The sequence below is a fragment of the Gracilinanus agilis genome, chromosome 6, assembly GCF_016433145.1.
Source record: "Gracilinanus agilis isolate LMUSP501 chromosome 6, AgileGrace, whole genome shotgun sequence".
Classification (NCBI taxonomy): domain Eukaryota; kingdom Metazoa; phylum Chordata; class Mammalia; order Didelphimorphia; family Didelphidae; genus Gracilinanus; species Gracilinanus agilis.
In genome coordinates, this window is record NC_058135.1 from 153,831,544 (window position 1) to 153,849,136 (window position 17,593).

A 17,593-nucleotide genomic window follows, 5' to 3' on the forward strand; every position below is an offset into this window, starting at 1 on the left:
AAAGTCATTTTCTATAATATGGATACAGATAATATAATTTTTGAAATTATAAAATAAGAATAACAAATTCCTACTCCTCAAATTCTGACCTTGAATTAGATTCTTTTTTAAATTATATTTCCTTCCTACTTCATATAACTTCATGAATCTTAAAATATGCACTGTAAGATGTATCTCACTCTTGTTTTCAGATTTATTATCCATAAAATCCTATTAATTACATGTATACTCAAGTTCATTATCTATGAATGCCTTATTCCAAGGTAAGCTTTGATTTCACATTTCACATTTAAGAATACAGATAACTTAAATGCTATCTACTTTACTTTTAAGATGATTGTAATCATGAAAAAATCTATTTTGTTTTCTATATAACAATCAAATTATTCCCACTCTGGGCAAATAGGCAAATATTTCTGTACTGATGCATGCTTAGTTTCTCTTATGTGAGCTAGATCCATCTATTCCTTGTACTTATAGGTTTCATTGCATTACTCTCCTATCCCCGTTTTTCCTATATATTATAATTTCATTTTGATGTACTTTATGAAAATCATGTTTTTTCCTTTTCTTTAAGATGAAAAAAGAGAGAGAATATTAAAATATGAAATGAATAATTTCTATTATATTAAATTTAAAAGGTTTTGTACAAACAAAATAATTGCAACCAAATTAGAAGGTGTAAGGGTTAAAATAGGGGTTTTCACAAAATAAAAGAGCAGGTTTTAGTAATTTAAGTTTTAATGAGAATATAGTAGAGTTGTAAATTAATATTATCCATTTAAGACAGAGTAAAGAAAAAATTGAGTAGCTTTTAAAAATTAACAATTTAGTTTAATTAAAATAGAGATAGTAAAAGAATATAGTAAAGGAGGGAAATAAAGGAAAGAGGTAGAGAAAGAAAATTTCCTACCTAACTACCCTTTAATTACTACTTAAAATTGTCTATAACTATTGCTAATAACAACCATCCCACAAAGTCCCAACCCAAATCACCCAATCAAAACCAACCCAGTCAGTGTTTAATCCAACCCCAAGTAGGTCTTTCAACAAAGACCAGCCACTTTCCAAAAAGTTCAAGGAAGGGAAAAAAGCCTAATAGCCCAAACCAAAAGCCAAAAACCTCAAAGGCAAAAAGTCCTCTAAAGGCTAAAGCCAAAGGCACTCTCACTAACTCAGGCCTGCCTTTAAATTCCAGCAACAAAATGCCAACCCACACCACCAGCAACCAACCAATAATAACCAAATCATGCCCAGCAGCCAACTTCCTGCAACTGCCAACCCTAATTGTCATCAACTGACAGATGTAACTGTCAGCAACTGACACCACACACACACACACACACACACACACACAACGGTCAGCAACTGGCAAGCTGACCAACTGACACTGACCCCTAAGGAGGCTCCCTAGTTCCTACTTCCTGTCACTGTGGGCTGATTTATCCCTATACACCTCTATGGTAAGAGGACCTCAAAGACCCCAATTAAATTTAAAAAGGAATAAAGAATTACTTTTTATAAAGGTAAGCAACAAACTGGGAAAAAATTATTACAAATTTCTCTGATAAAGATCTTATTTCTCAAATACATAAGGAACTAAGTCAAATTTATAATAATACAAGCCATTCCCCAGTTGATGAATGGTCAGTGGATATAAATTGACAGTTTTCAGGTGAAGAAATCAAAGATGTTAATAATCATATGAAAAATGTCCTAAATCCCTCTTAAATCGAGAAATACAAATAAAATAACTCAGCAGTACACCTCACACCTATCAAATTGTCCAGTATGATAGTAAAGGGAAATAATAAACACTGGGGAATGTGGGAAAATTGGGACACTAATGCATTGCTGGTGGAGTTGCGAACTGCTCCAACCATTCTGAAACCAAAATGCTGTAAAGCAATGCATAATTTTTGATCTAGTAATACCACAACAGAGTCTGTATTTCAAAGAGATTATAAAAAATGGTAAGGTACCTGTTTATACAAAAATATTTCTAGCTGTTCTGTTTGTGCTGGCAAAGAACTAGAACCTAAAGAGATATCCATTATCCAAGAAATGGCCAAACAAGTTGTTATGCAGGTTTGCAAAGGAAAAACCTTTAAAGACTTATTTGAAATCATGCAAAATGAAGTGAACAGAAAAAGGAGAATGTTGTACCCAGTAACAAGAATATAATGACAAATCGTGAATGATTTAACTATTATTGACAAGGCAAGGATCCAAGAAACAATTCCAAGAGACTCAAAACAGAATAAAGTTATCCATCACAATTAAAGTAGTAGATGGAATCTGAAGGAAAATTGAAACATGCCATTCTTGATGCTTTTTCTTCCATGAACTTTTCTTTAATGTAGATGGCAATGTGTATCTTCTTTCACAACATGACAAGTATGGAAATATGTAGTATATGATAAAATATGTATAGCCTATATCCTATTGCCTGTCTTCATCAGGAGGGGGAAGCAGCAGGAGAGAGAGAAAGCATGGACTGCAAAATATATACTATCTGAAAAAAATAAGTGTATTATTTAAGAAAAAAGAACTAATCTGGAAAACAGAGGGGAAAATTATAAATAAATGAAATATCTGAAAGCTATGAGCAATTTTTTTTAAAGCGTAGACATTCTGCTTTAAGAAATTTAAAAAAATGCTCAGATCTCTTAGAACCAGAGAACAAAGTGGAAATAAAAAGAATCCACCAGTCATCTCCTGAAATAATAACCAAAATTAAAAGTCTTACTAACATTCTAGCAAACATCTAAATACTACAGGTTAGATAAAAATATTGTAAATGGTTGGAAAGAAAGAATTCAAGTACTGAGGATGTACAGTCAGGATCACTCATGATTTAACAGCCATCACTATTAGTAGAGAGCCTGAAATATGACATTCCAGCAGGTAAATGATATAGGCTTTACTTTCTAGACTAACTTAAAAGAAATTTAACCCTCTGGATGCAAAGTAGATCTTTAATGAAATAGACTTCTAGGCATTCTTAATGAAAAGAGATTTATAAAAAAGGTTCACAAACAACGGTAAGATATTTAAAAAATGAACTTTTTTACATTCTCATATGGAAATATGATACATATATCCTTTCTGAACCTTATGATCATCAATGGTCATAGAGGGAGTCTAAGTAGACAAGTTTGGGAGTGTTTCTATAAGGACTTGATGATCTTAAGAATGAAAAGGGAAGGGCGTATGGATACATTAGCAAAGAAAATAGAGGGGAAGCCTAAGAAAAATTAGCTTAAACAATTCAGTTACGCAAGTAGAAGTACATAAAAACAAGGTGGTAGATGTGAGGGAGTATTTGAACTATGAATTTTACTGTGATTTCAATTGGTCCACAGCGAGAAGAACACACACACACACACACACACACACACACAAACACACACACAAACACACACACACAAAATTGAATAAAGAAATACATTTACTACATAGAGAAATTGGAGAAAAAACAGAAAAGGGACCAGTCAATTATAGATTAAGGGAAGAATAAGTCCTAAATAAAACAATCTCAAAAATAAAGGTATTCAAAAATATTTATGCTTCTATTTGTAGTGGCAAAGGAAAGGTGCTTATCAATTGGAAATGGCTCAACAAGTAACTATTGAAATTTAATGGAAAACAGTGATTCAATAAGAAATTATGAAAGCAATTATTTCAGAGAAACCTAGGAAGATTTGTATGAAATTATGCAGAAAAAATTAGCAGATGTTTAGAATATTGTAAATCCAAACAATGTTATAAAGACAATTTGAAAAATCTTAAAAACTTGAATCATTATAAACATCAAACCAATATTCCAAAGGACTAGTGATAAAACATGCTATGTAAAATAGAGACTCAGAATGCAGATTGAGATTTTTTTTTCTTTAGGACCTGGTAAATATTGAATATTGACTTTGCAAATAAAGCAAAATGGTATGCATGTCTATAAGAGGAATTTTTCTTTTCAATTAGGGTTGGAGTAGGAAGGAGAAAAGACATATTTTTACTTAAAATTAAAGTTTAAAAATTAAATTCTAAACTTTTATATAATCAGGTATCATTAAATAAAATTTAATTTATATAGATTTTTAAAAATGTTTTCTTAGGTAATACCCCTAGTTACTTAAAATATATAACAATATCTTCTGACCTGCTCAATATATAATAAATGAATATCTGAAAAAGTAAACAAATGCTATATGGTTTATTAAGAATACACAAATACTAAATGGAATATATCTATTATGGTGTTGGATGATAATAATTATTGAATTTAATGCTTTTGAGAAAAACAAAACAAAATAGGTAGAAATTATTTTATTGGCCAAATTAAAAATGAATTATTTGTAACTAATTACAAATTTCCAAATTATATTCTTAAATGACTACATATAAAAGAAAACTTTTTAGTAAATTTTCTTTATTTATACAACACTATTTGAAATTATTTTAAATTTCTACTTTATATAGATATTTTAATCTTCAATTATACATGTCCTAAACTATTGAATATATAATTATTAGGAAAAGTGTCAATCTCTATAATTAACTCATTAGATAAAATAAGTTTTTCTTGAACTAATAAGCAATAAAAACTAAAATTGCAAGTCATTTAAAACAATATTTTTCTTACTTCAATATTAAGAAATGTATGAAGAAAGATATTCCAGAGTGATCATGGGAAAAGTTTTAAATATTAATGATGTATAAGAAAGATATTGATATGAAGATCCAATAAAAATTGAGTAGAGAAATTAATTATTGATGGGATAAATAATGATAGTATTATAATAGGTATTAACAAGCTATGAATTGGTATTAGAGGTTCACAGCTGACAAGATAATAAAACATAAAGAAATTTTGATCAATAAAATTGTAATCAAAAATAAATGCTAGCAGTATTATCCATCTATTATTGTGCCATAATTTTGTGGGAACTTGATAAAGTTGGGAAAATACAATGTCTTTGTCTGTTAACTAAGATTTATTTCAAACAAATTGGGAAAGAAAACCAAAAGATTTCTGCTCTTGCTGCTATGCAATATTTAGTCACACTCAGGGAGTGAAGAAGGCCTAAGCAAAGATGTAAAGAATAATGATAGCAATTTCTAAAGTGTTCTGTTCCTCAAGGAAAATTGACTTTCCTACTCTTTCAATCACACTGAACTCTTGAACTGTTCCTAATTCTTCCTCAATATGGATAGTCTTCTCCATTTTATCTTTTTTGATACCCTGACCTAGCCTTGAGCCCATGATTATCTCCTGTAATATTTAATATTTTATGAGCTAAACCTCTTGCCTCTCAATCTCGTGGCATCCCCAACCTAAAAAGTCTTATGCTCTGGTAACTTTTAGCATCCAATTCATCTAGTCTTATTCCAAGGCTGAAGGCAATCAGTAAAGAAATTCATGAAACTGATCCCAGCCACTATGAATTTTTCTATATAACCATGGCTATATGCTTTTCATGGGTCAGCAAACATTATGTATCCCCCCTGTAAATTTCTTATTTCATTGTCCATAGCAACTTTAAAAAATATTCTCTCCTATATTCTTAACACCAAAATGAACTTTGAGTTACACAAAACAACTTATACCACTATTTAACTTTAGAGATTAAGGATATTTACTGTGAACTTCTTAGTGACTTTCCTTCATTTCTCAAAAATGTCCAGCAATCTAAACTTTTCAATTCTCTAGACCTTCTCAAGGAAAAAAAGAGATATTTTACTTATTAATGTTTTTGCCCTTCATCCTATTTTCTGTGATTGCTTCCTACATTTTATTTTTATTATCGTTACCTTTTTCTTATGCATCTTTAGTTTTTTTTTAGTTTCTGCTGACTTTCCCATCTGCCTAAAAGTGCTTTCAAGACTCCTCCATCCTAAAATGTTTTTTTTTGTCTTAAATATCTTCACTTATTCATTCTATCCCATCAATTACAAGTTGATCTTTCTCTTTTCATTCATAAAAAGGCTTATAGCTAATCATTTGTCCATCTCTATTCCCCTACTGGAAGTTCTTACTTTCACAAATATCACAAGAATATCCTAATCACCAAACCAAATGGGTCCTTTAACTCTTTATTTTCCTATACATCTTTGAAAGTATTTTAAATTTTATGTAAGTTTGGTCCTCTCTTTTAAATTTCAAACATGTATTTATAAGTTTGTGCATGCTATATTCATGTCCCACTTCCACAACAAACTCATTATACCTCAAAATGACTGTATTATTTACTTTTTAAAACAGCTACTTCTTACAACTTTACTTTTATCACCACCATTTTTCATAAATTGTGGTTATCTTTGATTGTTTCCTCTTCTTTACCTCCAGTACCCAATCAATTAAAATTTCCAGGTAACGAACTCCCATCAAATTTCTTTTTATTGTGTATTCTGTAGTATTTTTAAATGAATTTTTTATTGATACCATTATGCCCACTCTGCACTATCCCTCCACCTTTTTACCCTTCCTAGAAAGTAATCCTCTAAATGAAGTAATAATTTAAAGACAAGAAAGAAGAGGGAAAAAATCAGCATAACTGAACAGTATGTCAAAAACTTAAAAATTCTATGAAATGTGGAATACTGCATTTCTGCAAAAGACTTGGGAGGAAATGTCTTCTCAAATTTCTTTTCAAACCATGCTTGCTCATTAAAATTTTGAAACATTCACAACTGATTTTTGTGGTTATTCTTTCTGTTTGCATTGCTGTCATTGTGTAATATTGGTAGTATTAATTCATACTGCATCTTTTCACAAAAATATTCCCATATTTCTCTGTAATTATTACATTATTATTTCTAATAGTGCAGTAATATGCCATTATATTCATGTAAAGTGATTTCTTTTAACATTCTCTAATGAAAGACTAATTACTGCTTCCTGATTCTTTAGCATCACAGAAAGTACTACTATAAATACTTTAGTGTATTTGGGTACTTTCTTCGTATCAAAAGACTTCTTGGACTATAATGGGATTTCTCAGTCAAAGACTATGGATATTTTAGTCACAATATTTCTATGTTTTCAAATTACTTACCCAAATGGTAGCACTGATTCAAAGCTTCACCAACACTGTGTTAGTGTTATCTATTCTCCCTTAACTCCTTCGTTACTGATTACTATCATCCATTATTATATTTTCCAATTTCTGGGTATGAATTAACCCTTTATTATATTCATATTTTTTCTTATTATTAGTCATTAAAAGCAACTTTTCAATTGGAGTTTAGTCATTTGTAATTCTTTTGAGAATAATTTGTTCTTCTCCTTTGAGTACTTATGTATCAGGAAATAGAAAGATAGGCAGACATATATAGGTATATACATATTTGCATACATTTATACATAGCTATGGATTTGTATGTATCTATCTATCTATCTATCTATCTATCTATTTATGTATCTATCTGTCTGTCTAGCTTTCTATCTATATGTCTACCTATCAATATGTCTGTCTGTCTCTCTATCTATCTTGTCTCAAAAGACTTAAGTAACTAAAACTTATGGTATTTCCTATATTACATTTTTGTATCTACTAATTTTATCTACATTTTGGATTTAGAAATATGGCACTGAATATTAAATACCAACCCTAATTTATACATAAAGGAGGTACTTAATAAATTTTGCTATTTTTCATTATTTGTTACTATGGTGGACTACTATCAGTATATATTCAAGATAGCAGGAATTCATAAATCCTTCCACTTGGACAGGTTAGCAGGAGGAGGACCCCTGCCAGGAGAGATCCAAGCTTTCTGCCTTAGTTAGTCAAAAGCCCTGAAAGGGCTTATGTCTTTTAATAATTCAGTTCTTGTTTTCATTCATGTAGTAGTTCAGACGAGGAAAATAAGACACTGGCATCTTGTATTTTCAATGGGAAATAGAGGGGTGGCATCAGGGCAGGAAGGGGGAAAAAGACCAGGCACTATCATGGGCAATAATAAATACTAGCCCAGAGCAGCACTTTGATTACCATAATCTTTGAATCACTATAACTGGCCTCTCCATATTGGTGGTAGTAATTGGACAAACTTTTTCTAAGGAGAGATTAGAAGGCCAAGTGATGACAATTGGGAGAGAACTCACTTTTAGCCAACAGTAAAGAGGTGAAACATTTTTTTGTCCTAAGTGACTCAAAAGATATTAAATGGAACTTGGAGTGAAGAAGACAAATTCAGTTCTTGCCTTACTAGCTGTGAGACCTGGTCAAGTCAGCTAAGTTCCTTCAACCTCAAATTCCAAATAGTTAAAGGTATCACCTACCACCAGAGATTTTGTGAGAATAAAATGAACATTTAAAAAATACTTTGAAAGTCTTAAAAGGCTCTATAAATTGTCATTGGTATAATTTTTGTTGTGGTTTTTGTTATCACCTCCTGGAATAAAGGTGTGGTAGTTCCTCAGGAGAGGACTCCAAAGGGACAAAAATTTGGTATTTCCTCTAAATATATTATGTCTCAGGGAAGGAGGGGAAATCCTGGTTGAGGGAACAAGGAACAGAAAGTGAATGCTGATAAAAGGTAATTATAAGCATTTTTGTTCAAGCACTGTCCAATACTTCATTTAAGGGGTTAATGAGCTCTTATTAACATTACTGAAAAAGATACAGAAGGAGGGATGAGGATAAATGAATGCAGGAAGTGCCATCATCTGTTCCATAGCTCTGATACTCAAGGACTTGCTCTTGCTTATCATCACTTCTTTATGTTGGGAGATCCATTGTGGGAGTTGCACATATTTAGACATCATCTATCCCATTGATTAGGTCACTAAAATAATTTGTCCTGCAAGTTAAGGGTGACAGAGTATTAGGGGAGGTGGAATTCTAGTTTTGAGCCTTTATTCTTTCATGCTCAGGTACTTCTTTAAGAAAATATTACACAATTTTTTGGTTTTGGATTTTGTCATTCATTTTTTGCTATCTTTCTTTTTTAGATTTTCTTTTTTTTCCTTTAGTGATGTTAATAGGAGATTATTTGAAGCCCTGAGTTCAGGGATGTCCAATAATAGCCCTAAATGCATTTAACTTATGAAATATCTTCTAAAAGAAATCTAGAATCTTATCACCACCAAGAGGTATAATAAAAGTGATATCCTGAGGTCAGCCCCTATGAAGGTTAGGGTAATTTTTCTTTAAAAGCTATCAGGATTATGCTTGAGATTGACTCCAAAGGAACAAGTCACTGACGTAGCTTCTTCATGCTTAACATAGAAACAATCAGTGAATTCAAAGAGGCTAGGGAGCTCTGCTCAGCATAATCAGTGTTGTGTCATCATAGAATGTTTCCCTTTATATGGCTAAGAAAATATCTTTTTGTTAACTCAAAAGTCCTTTACTACTACTTTCAATATCAAAAAAGAAGGTACCAAATCTGCCTATTTCACCCTGGATAACAATAGTATACTTTTTGTTAATAAAATAGTAAATTTACAATTTCTATTTGTGAATTAATTTTCAGGAATCTAATGCCAATAAGTACAAGACATCTCTGTCATAAAGTTTAAAAAATATTTTATATGTTTCCACTTGTTTTAAATAGGAATAGAAACCAGGAGTTTAGTGACTAATATTTTAAGTGATAATCTCTTTATGGCTTACTAATTTTTAAGGGAAGATATTGATAATGCTTGATTGCTAAAATATTTTAGCCATTTTTCATCAAATTACCATAAGAATTATGTTTTTGTTCCTCAGAAGAATAATCTCTGATCCTTTAAAAATTATTTTAGAAAAATAAAACTTGAATTGGGGATGTTTTGAGACCAGAAATTGATTCTAGTCCTTCAGGTCTAGGATTGTAATAAAATGAAATATAAAACTCACCTGATCATGGTGTATGATCCTTGTGATATAATGCTGTAATCTTCATGGGAGTATTTTATTTAAATTGTTTGCAACAATGTTCATTAGGTAAATTAGAACATACTATTCTTTCTCTGTTTTAGCTCTTCCTAATTTAGGTATCACTACCATAAAAAAGAGAATTCCCTCTTTGCCTATTTTTCCAAATGGTTTACCTAGTATTGGAATTAGTTGTTCTGTGATTGTTTAGTAGAATTCATTTATGAATCAATCTGGCCCTGGGGCCTTTTTTCTCAGGAAATTCTTTGATAGTTTGTTCAATTTCTTTTTCTGAAATGGGATTGTTTAAGGTTGCATCCTCTTTTGTTAACCTGGGTGTGGTTTTTTGTTTATTTTTTTAAATATTTGTCTTTTTTAGTATTCATCTATTTCACTTAGACTGTCAGATTTATTGGCACATAGTTGCACAAAATAACTTCTAATAATTGCTTTAATTTCTTCTCTTTTAGTTGTGATTTTACCCATTTTATTTTTCATACTGGTAATTTTTTTCTTACTTTTTAAAGTTAAACAATGATGTATCTATTTTATTTATTTTTCATATACCAACTCTTTGTCTTATAGATTACTTGGAAGTTTTTTTTTTACTTTCAATTTTTTAATCTCTAGATTTTCAATATTTCAAATTTGGTGTTTAATTAGGAGTTCTTAATGGGTTCTTTTCCTAATTTTCTTCTTAGTGAACACTCAATTTATTGATCTGACATTTATTTTCATGATATAACCTAGTAATACTATTTCTGGGTCAAAGTATACTTTTTTATTATCTTTTGTGCATAGGTCCAAATTCTTCTCTATAATGGATGAATCAGTTCACAATTCACCCAACAGTATATTATTTTCTCAATTTTTCCACATTACCTCACAGATTTGTCTTTTTTTTTCCTGTGATGATACAATCCTATAGGTGGGGGGGTGGTACCTCAGAGGTGTTTTAATTTGTATTTCTCTAAATTAATAGTTAATAGTAAAGGAATAATTTGTTACCAAACAAGACATAGAGAACACTACAAAATGAAATGGATAGTTTTGATTATATTAAATTAAAAAGTGTGGGTACCAACAAAAAACACTTTTGTCATTATCTTAAATGAAACTTGTTTTCTTGGTTGTTTCCTTGAACCACTAATTATATAGGATTAGATTCTTTTTTTCCAGTTAACTTTAACTTTAAATCTTTGTTTTGATGGCCCCTTACTGTTGTTCTTATTATAAGATAGTCTTAAACAGGATGCTTTTTCTATTTATGCTTTTCTGCACTTTTTTGTGAGATTTCATATTTTAATACGTGATCAATCTTTGTGAAGAGCTATACAGAGCTAAGAAAAATAGAGACTCCTTTCTTTTCCCATTCAATTTTTTCTCAGAGGACTATTATATCTAACTTTTCAAAAATTATATTCAACTCCTTAACTTTGTTTTTATTTATTTGTGGTTAGATTTATTTTGTTCTTAAAAAGGAAAGTTGATGTTCCCCACTAGTATATATTTTCTCCTATATTTTATTTGATTTTCTGTTAAGAATTTGGCTGGTATGTCGTTTGGTGATAAATATTTTAGTATAGGTATTGCTTTATTGTGTACAGCATATGTTAGCACAATGTAGTTTTCTGACTTTCACGTTTAATTAGGTCTAATTTTGCTTTGACTTTGACCAACGCCATGATTGTTACCCTGTATTTTTTTACCTAACCAGAAGCAGAATAGATTCTGCTCCAGTATCTTATTTTTTCTTCAAACATTTATTAATATTCATTTTTAACATGGTTACATGATTCATGCTCCTCCTTTCTCCTTCGCCCCCCGCAATCCCCTCACCCATGGCAGATGCACATTTCCACTAGTTTTGTCATATGTCCTTGATCAAGACCAATTTCCAAATTGTTGGTAGTTGCATTGGTGTGGTAGTTTCGAGTCCACACCCTCAATCATGTCCACCCCAACCCATGCACTCAAGCAGTTGTTTTTCTTATATGTTTCCTCTCCTGCAGTCCTTCCTCTGAATGTGGGTAGCATTCTTTACCATAAATCCCTCAGAATTGTCCTGGGTCATTGTATTGCTGCTGGTACAGAGGTCCATTACATTCAATTTTACCACAGAATGTCAGTCTCTGTGTATAGAGTTCTTCTGGCTCTGCTCCTTTCGCTCTACATCAGTTTCTGGAGGTCTCTCCAGTTCACCTGGAACTTCTCCAGTTTATTATTCCTTTTAGCACAATAGTATTCCATCACCCGCATATACCACAGTTTGTTCAGCCATTCCCCAATTGAAGGACATACCCTCCTTTTCCAATTTGTTGCCACCACAAAAAGCGCAGCGATAAATATTTTTGTACAAGTCTGTTTATCTATGATCTCTTTGGGGTACAAACCCAACAATGGTATGGCTGGATCAAAGGCCAGGCATTCTTTTATAGCCCTTTGAGCATGATTCTAAATTGCCAGCCAGAATGGCTAGATCAGTTCACAGCTCCACCAGCAATGCATTAATGTCCCAATTTTGCCACATCCCTTCCAACATTCATTACTCTCCCCTTCTTTCATTTTAGCCAATCTGATAGGTGTGAGGTGACACCTCAGAGTTGTTTTGATTTGCATTTCTCTAATTATTAGAGATTTAGAACACTTTCTCATGTGCTTATTGATACTTTTGATTTCTTTACCTGAAAATTGCCTATTCATGTCTCTTGCCCATTTATCAATTGCGGAATCGCTTGATTTTTTATACAATTGCTTTAAATCCTTGTATATTTAAGTAATTAGACCCCTGTCAGATTTTTTCGTTATAAAGATTTTTTCCCAATTTGTTGTTTCCCTTCTGATTTTGACTACATTGTTTTTGTTTGTACAAAAACTTTTTAGCTTAATATAATCAAAACCATTTAATTTACATTTTGTAATTTTCTCTAACTCTTGCTTGGTTTTAAAGTCTTTCCTTTCCCACAGATCTGACAAGTAAACTATTCTGTGTTCACTTAACTTGTTTATAATTTCTCTCTTTATATTCAAGTCATTCACCCATTCTGAATTTATCTTGGTGTAGGGTGTGAGATGTTGATCTAGACCTAATCTCTCCCATAATTGTTTTCCAAATTTCCCAGCAGTTTTAGTCAAATAGTGGATTCATGTCCTAAAAGTTGGGCTCTTTGGGTTTATCTTACACTGTCTTGCTGATGTCATTAACCCCAAGTCTATTCCACTGATCCTCCTCTCTATCTCTTAGCCAGTACCATATTGTTTTGATGACTGCTGCTTTATAGTATAGTTTAATATCTGGTACTGCTAGGCTCCCTTCCTTCACATTTGTTTTCATTATTTCCCTTGATATTCTTGATCTTTTGTTATTCCAAATGAAATTTGTTATAGTTTTTTCTAATTCAGAAAAAAAGTTTTTTGGTAGCTTGATAGGTATGGTGCTAAATAGGTAAATTAATTTGGGTAGAATTGTCATTTTTATTATGTTAGCTCATCCTACCCATGAGCAATCAATGGCTTTCCAATTGTTTAGATCCAGTTTTATTTGTTTGGAAAGTGTTTTGTAGTTGTTTTCATATAATTGCTGTGTTTGTTTTGGTAGATAGATTCCTAAGTACTTTATATTGTCTAGGGTGATTTTAAATGGTGTTTCTCTTTCTACCTCTTGCTGCTCTAATGTGTTGGAAATATATAGAAATGCTGATGATTTTTGTGCATTTATTTTGCATCCTGCAACTTTGCTAAAGTTGTTGATTATTTCTACCAGCTTCTTAGTTGATTCTCTAGAATTTTTTAAGTATACCATCATATCATCTGCAAAGAGTGATAGCTTAGTCTCCTCCTTGCCTATTTTGATACCTTCAATTTCTTTTTCTTCTCTAATTGCTATTGCTAGTGTTTCAAGTACTATGTTGAATAATAGAGGTGATAATGGGCATCCTTGTTTCACTCCTGATCTTATTGGAAAGGCTTCTAATTTATCCCCATTGCATATGATGCTTGTTGATGGTTTTAGGTATATACTGTTTATTATTTTTAGGAAGGGTCCATCTATTCCTATACTTTTCAGTGTTTTCAATAGGAATGGATGCTGTATTTTGTCAAAGGCTTTTTCAGCATCTGTTGAGATAATCATGTGATTTTTGTTTGTTAGATTGTGAATATGGTCAATTATGTGGATGGTTTTCCTAATATTGAACCATCCTTGCATTCCTGGTATCAATCCCACCTTATCATGGTGGATGATCTTCTTAATTACTTGCTGGGTTCTCTTTGCTAATATTCTATTTAAGATTTTTGCATCTATGTTCATTACGGAGATTGGTCTATAGTTTTCTTTCTCTGTTTTTGGTCTATCTGGCTTTGGGATCAGTACCATATTTGTGTCATAGAAGGAATTTGGTAGGACTCCTTCTTTGCTTATCATGTCAAATAATTTGTATAGTATTGGGATTAGTTACTCTTTGAATGTCTGATAGAATTCACTTGTTAATCCATCAGGTCCTGGTGATTTTTTCTTAGGGAGTTCTTTGATGGCTTGTTCAATTTCTATTTCTGATATGGGATTATTTAGGTATTCTATTTCTTCTGCTGTTAATCTAGGTAATTTATATTTTTGTAAATATTCATCCATATCTCCTAAATTGTTATATTTGTTGCCATATAATTAGGCAAAATATTTCTTAATGATTGCCTTGATTTCCCCTTCATTAGAGGTGAGGTCTCCCTTTTCATCTTTAATACTGTCAATTTGGTTTTCTTCTTTCCTTTTTCTTATTAGATTGACCAGTACTTTGTCAATTTTATCTGTTTTTTCAAAATACCAGCTTCTAGTCTTATTTATTAATTCAATAGTTCTTTTACTTTCGATTTTATTAATTTCTCCCTTGGTTTTTAGTATTTCAAATTTAGTTTTCATCTGGGGGTTTTTAATTTGCTCGCTTTCTAATTTTTTGAGTTGCGTACCGAATTCATTAATCTCTGCCCTCCTTAATTTGTTAATATATTCACTCAAGGATATAAATTTCCCGCTGAGAACTGCCTTGGCTGCATCCCACAGAGTTTGGTAGGATGTCTCATCATTGTCATTTTCTTCAATGAAATTGTTGATTGTTTCTATGATTTCTTCTTTGACAAATTGATTTTGGAGAATCATATTGTTTAATTTCCAATTGGTTTTTGATTTACCTGTTCAGGTGCCCTTACTAATTATTATTTTTATTGCATTATGATCTGAGAAGGTTACAATTATTATTTCTGCTCTTTTGCATTTGTTTGTAATGATTCTATGCCCTATTACATGGTCAATCTTTGTGAATGTGCCATGTGTAGTTGAAAAGTAGGTGTATTCCTTTTTCTCCCTTTTTATTTTTCTCCACATAACTAAGTCTAATTTTTCTAGTACTTCATTCACCTCTGTTACCTCTTTCTTATTTATTTTTTGGTTTGATTTATCTAGATCTGAAAGAGGAATATTTAGATCTCCCACTATTATGGTTTTACTATCTATTTCCTTCTTGAGCTATGCCAGTTTCTCCTTTATGAATTTGGATGCTATGCCACTTGGTGCATACATATTGAGCAGTGTTATTTCCTCATTGTTTATACTGCCTTTAATCAGGATGTAATGACCTTCCCTGTCTTTTTTAATCATATTTATTTTTACTTTGACTTTGTCAGAAATCATAATAGCCACTCCCGCCTTCTTTTTCTCATTTGACGCCCAAAAGATTTTGCTCAAGCCCTGAACCTTAAACTTGTATATGTCTACCTGCCTCATATGTGTTTCTTGTAGACAACATATGGTAGGATTTTGGTTTCTAATCCACTCTCCTATTTGCTTCCGTTTTATGAGTGAGTTCATCCCATTCACATTCAGAGTTATAATTATAAGTTGTGCATTGGCTGACATTTTTGTATCCTCCCCTATTCCTACCCCTTTTTTTAATACTATTTCCTTTTAAACCAGTGGTTTGCTATTAAGACCCTATCCCTTATCCCCTCCCTTGACTAACTTCCCTTTCTACCCCCTCCCTTATTATTCCTCTCTTTTTGTTTTTAAAGTCCTAATGAATTCCCTCCCCTTTCTTCTCCCCTCCCTTTTTTTGACCTCCCCACTCCCCTGCTCCCCTTGGTTTATCCCTTCTGACTTTCTCAGTAGGGTTAGAAAAGAGTTTTATATCCCGATGGATAGTATAGCTACTCTTCCCTCTCTGGGTTCATTACACTGAGAGTAAAGTTTAAATATTACCTCTTAATGCTCTCTTCCTCTCCTTCTTATAATAGTATTTGTCCCCTATCCTTCCCGTGCCCTCTTTGTGTGTAATATAATATCCCATTTTTCTTATTCACTCAAGTTTCTCTTGGTGTCCCCTACTATTTACCCCCCTCTTTCCCACCCCCCATATCATCTTAGACCATTTAGTATTCCACCCTCTCCCTGTGAATTATTCTTCTGATTACTATAATAGTGAATATTATAATAGTGAATAGAGTTCACTACAGAGAATTATACATAGCATTTCTCCCCATAGGAATACAGATAATTAGATCTTACTGAGGCCCTTAAAAAGGCAAATTTAAAAGATATGAGTGTTCTTTCTTTCCCCTCTGTTTCTTATTTACCTCTTCATGTTTCTCTCGATTTTTGTGGTTGGATATCAAACTTTTCATTCAGCCCTTGTCTTTTCTGTGCAAATACTTGGAAATCTTCAATTTTATTGAATGCCCATACCTTCCCCTGGAAGTATATAGTCAGTTTTGATGGGTAGTTGATCCGTGGTTGCCGGCCCAGCCCTCTTGCCTCTCTGAATATCATATTCCAAGCCTTGTGGTCTTTTAGTGTGGAGGCTGCCAGATCCTGTGTGATCCTGATTGGTGCTCCTTGATATTTGAATTGTCTCTTTCTGGCTTCTTGTAAGATTTTTTCTTTTACTTAGAAGCTCTTAAATTTGGCAATTATATTTCTGGGCGTTGTCTTTTCTAAGTCGAGTGTTGAGGGTAATCTATGGATCCTTTCAATGTCTATATTGCCCTCTTTGTGTAGGACTTCAGGGCAATTTTGCTGAATAATTTCTTTTAGTATGGAGTCCAGGTTTCTATTAATTTCTTGTTTTTCTGGAAGTCCAATGATTTTCAAATTGTCTCTTACAGTCTTTTGACTTTGTTTTATTTGTTCTTGTTATCTTGAGAGATCATTAGCTTCTAATTGCTCAGTTCTAGCCTTTAGGGACTGGTTTTCAGCTATGATCTTTTGGTTTTCGGCTATGATCTTTTGGTTTTCGGCCATAATCTTCTGGTATTCCTTTCCAATCTTGTCATTTCTGGTGTTCACTTTGCTTATCAGTTCATTTGATTTCTGAGCCTCACTTTCCAATTGCAAAATTCTGCCTTTTAAACTGTTATTTTCTTGCCTGATTTCCTTTTGAGCTATTTCCCATTTCTCCAACCAAATCTTTTCCATCTTTCTCGTCATCTCAGTTTTGAATTTTTCAAGAGCTTGTGACCAGTTTTCATTATTATTTTGGGAGGGTCCGGATGCTTGTTTGTTCTCCCCTTCTATTTGCTCAGTTGTCTGGATTTTCTCTGTGTAAAAGTTCGAGTGTTATAGATTTCTTTTTCTTTTTAATCTTTCTTGTCTGAGTTTCCTGAGTCTGGGTAGCCATTGTTATCCCAACAGCTTCTTAGCTTTATCCTCTCGCTCAGGGTCTGTCTGCAGTCTTTTCGGTCCT